This window comes from Elephantulus edwardii, unplaced genomic scaffold (genome assembly GCF_000299155.1).
Source record: "Elephantulus edwardii isolate Elephantulus edwardi_28Jun2011 unplaced genomic scaffold, EleEdw1.0 scaffold00011, whole genome shotgun sequence".
In the NCBI taxonomy this organism is placed as follows: Eukaryota; Metazoa; Chordata; class Mammalia; order Macroscelidea; family Macroscelididae; genus Elephantulus; species Elephantulus edwardii.
The window spans coordinates 7,597,226-7,601,311 of NW_006399761.1; positions in this window are offsets into that span (position 1 = coordinate 7,597,226).

Here is a 4,086-nt window from a genome sequence, read left to right on the forward strand (position 1 = left end):
CATCAAATCAGATCTGACTGGTACAGGAGGAGATTGTCCCTCCTTCCTCGGCAGAGCATCTGGTGGATTCGAACCGTGCGCCTCTGGGATTGTAGTTGCAGCTCCTTACCACTAGGCCACCAGAGCTCCCCGGCTCTTGGGTTTTGATAAATACTTTTTACTATGTTGAAGAAATTACCCTCTAATCCTTTTTTGTTGAGTGCTTTAATCATGAAAGGGTGTTGGATTTCATCAAAGGCTTTTTCTTCATCAATTGATAGGACCATATGGTTCTTGTTCTTTGCCTTGTTGATGTGATGAATCACATTAATTGTTTTCCTTATGTTGAACCATCCTTCCTCTGGTGCTCTTTGCTTTTAGCCAGAATCCATCTGACATTGATGATAATTAACTAGACCCAATCTCTAATATGAGATTGTTTGGGCTTTTGCTTGTAGGACTTCAGTTAGGGCATATTTTGAGTTGGAGACTCACCATGATCATAAGATGGAATACACTGCTAGTCTGTATTGGTCTAGTTAATTCTGATTTCTTTGTAGTATTCCTTCTCATTTATCTACCACAGTTACTTATAAAATGATCTGCATTTTCTATGCTCTATGTGAGCGTTTCCCTGGAGTATTTATGCCCAGCAGTGAAATTACAGGGGTCTAGGGCACTCATGTACTTAGACTGACTAAGTTCTACCAAGTACTCTTGAAATGTCTATACCAATTGCATTCACATCAGCTGTGACAGTGTGTTTCTGTTAGCACTTATTTATTTATAGCACTCTTGAAAACACATTGTTTTCATTGTTTCGATGGGAAAAAACAAACCTTTGTTCTTGCTCTCAAAGTTTGAAAATGTTTAGTATGACTCTGGAAGTATGTAAAGAATAAATTCTTGGCTTGGTTTTTCCTTGTTCAGTCACTGTCTGCAGACTAGTCTATTCCAATCTAATACTTTCATCTTTCACTCAACTCAGACTGTCACAGTTAAAAGTTCAAACTGCTGATACTGTCTGTTTTACAGGTTTACACGTTGCACTTCTCTTTTTTCATGATAAGTCCTTTTCCTATTTTGGTTGCAGGTGCTAACATGCCAAAATGTGTATGCTGACATAAGTTCCCGACTGTAAAATATGATTTGGGAAAATAGAGGCCTGTATAAGTTGCTTGATTGCTTTAATCATGATCGATCTTTGTGCATAGGAATCAAAGTTTCCATCTTTGCTGTTTATCACTAAATAGAGGCAAACGGAAAGGATCCAAACCTTAAAAAAAAAAAGGTAGTAGCAAAAGCATGAGCTCGCTAGCTTAATAGTCTCTTTGAGTGTTTGTATGCTGTAGACAAAAACTTTAATTATTTGTTTTGTTTTTGTTTTTGTGGTCTTTTGCTAAAGAGTTAATTTTGAGTCGTGATGATCCCATGAATTAGACTGGCGAGCTGTTCAATTGGGTTTTATTTCTGTGTTCTTAGCAGAAGCATATTGCCAGGACTTTTCTTCTGAGTGAAACCTCTGGCATATCAGCTGACAGGAAACTATTTTCACCACCCAGGGGACCTCTTTTGGGATATAGGCAAATCAAAATTATCCTCCTCTCTGGAAAAAATATTACACTTAAGGTTCTCAAAAACAAGTGTAATATTCAACTTAAATTGAAGCCTTGCCTTACTAGCATTCAATAAGCTAGGCTATGTCATCTGTACATTAGAAGGTGTTAATGAGATTTCCTCCTATTACGAACTGCATTCTTTTCCATATAATCCAGCTTCTCAAATTACATAGTCAGGATGTAGATTGTAGTCTCTACATGCATACTCTTAAGTGCGCTGGTATTCCCATTGTTTACAATGTTAGCCACCGTTTTTTGTAATCCTCACGGTCCAGTGTCCTGTAGAGTCAATACAGCCCAGTTAAGTATCTTCCCGATATTCTGCTTTTAGAGAACATTCCTCTAACATCAGCCGTGGTAAACTACCCTTGCACAACTTAATCTCAGAATTTCTGAAAGTTCCCTACAGATGGGCTGCTGAATTTATTTTTTAGTTACTTCAGGAAAATTTGACTTATTTATATCCCTAGTACTAATGTTTGATAATTGCCCTGTTTCATTAGGCTCTCTCTTCTTTGTAATGGTTACAAATACAGATCTCTTCCACTTGTTGGCCATGGAACTGTCTTCTAAATTTCTTGGGATAAATATGTCAGTGCTTCCAGTGTCATATCTACTCGTTGAAACATTGTCATTTGGATTATGTCAGCTCCTAGCAGTGTCTTTTTCACCTATACTATCATTGTAACATGTGCTTTTTCCTTCAAAACCTTCAAGTAATAAAAACAACTACAAGATATCATCTCACCCCAGTAAAAATAGCAAAATTTTACAGAACTGCCAAACAACAAATGCTGGCGAGGTTGTGGAGAAACTGGAACCCTTATTCACTGTTAGTGGAAGTGTAAAATGGTGCAACCACTGTGGAAGGTGGTGTGGTGCTTTCTCAAAAAGTTGCAAATAGAAATACCATTTGACCCAGCAATTCCGCTATTGGGAATATACCCCAAAGAGACCATAACTGACGTCCACACAGATACATGCACACCCATGTTTATCGCGGCTTTGTTCACAATAGCAAGGAGTTGTAAACTACCTAAGTGCCCATCAACAAACAAATAGGTAGAGAAGCTGTGGTATATTCACACAATGGAATACTACACTGCATTGAAAATTAAGGAACTCATGCAATATTATTCAAAATGGGTGACCCTGGAGGCCATTATGATGAGTGAAGTATCTCAGTCACAAAAGAACAAATGTTCTTTTGCATAGTGCCACTGTTCTAAAACAGGGCTGACCTTGGGGTTGTGAGGGGAGACTGAAAAAGATGGGATAAATTATGTATACTTTATTGAAACAGATGAGGGAGAGGACTGTTTAAAAGGGATATGTGATTAGGTATTATTACCATGGCAGGAGTCCAGAACAAAGGCTGCATAGTGGAGTGAACTTGAAGGGAGAGATTGTATAACAATGAAAGAATTTTTCTTTTACTTTTCAAAGAGAGGAGCAAACTCAAAGCGGGGAGGGAGAAAAGGGCAACAATGAATGAATGGAAATCCAAAGTTTCTGGAAACTTTCATTAAAATAAATTTCAAAAACCAAACAAAAAACCTTTGAAGTATTAATTGTATATTAACCTCTGAAATGGTTGAGTATGAACCAGTTATTTTAGATACATGACTCTGTTTATCCCTTCTCTCTTCTTTTGAGGGCAGCGTCCAAACTAAGACAGACTAGGAAGAAGAACTTGACAGTCTACTCCTAAATTAATTGACCAGTCAGAATATCAGAATAGCATCTGAACATTACCAATATAGTGCCAAAAAGGGAGTCCTTCAGTTTGAAAAGTACTAAAACAGGGGAAAAGCTGCTTTCTCAAAGGAGCGTCTGACATGTGTGAAAGGACTAAAATTTTCAGGGCCTTTCTTTATTGCTGTAGCATGGCTAAAAAGGAAAAGAAACAGATGTAAACATCCATTAATAGTTGGAGCAGAGAATAGTACAAGTGTGAGCTGAGGAAAATTGGAAGTTATAATATAAAGTTCAGTGTCCTAAACATCAGTGAGCTGAAGTCCACTGATAATGAGCATTTCAGTCAGACGATGATCTGATACACTGTGCTAAAAATGACAAAGTGCAGCATTTATTCTTAAAAGAACCTATCTAGATCTATTCCAAAGTACAAAATGGCCAGTAATAGGATAATATCCATACCGTATACGGAAGACCAGTTCCTGCAACTATTACATAAATGTATGCACCAACCACTAGCACCAAAGATGAAGAAATGAAAATATTTACCAACTTTTGTAGTTGGTAATTAATCAAATATGCAGTTAAGAGAAAATGATAATACATGGTGATTGCAATCTAACATTTGGAAATTAGAATGAAGAATATAATATATGGTGATAATTGCAGAACTGTCTAAGATCAAGGAATTATTCATTGATAAGAGTGCATCTAAATTCCAAAATCAATCTCCATAATAGTCTATGTGTTTCCTACTGCCAAAGGGGCCCTTTAGAGTAGTGAGAGAAGA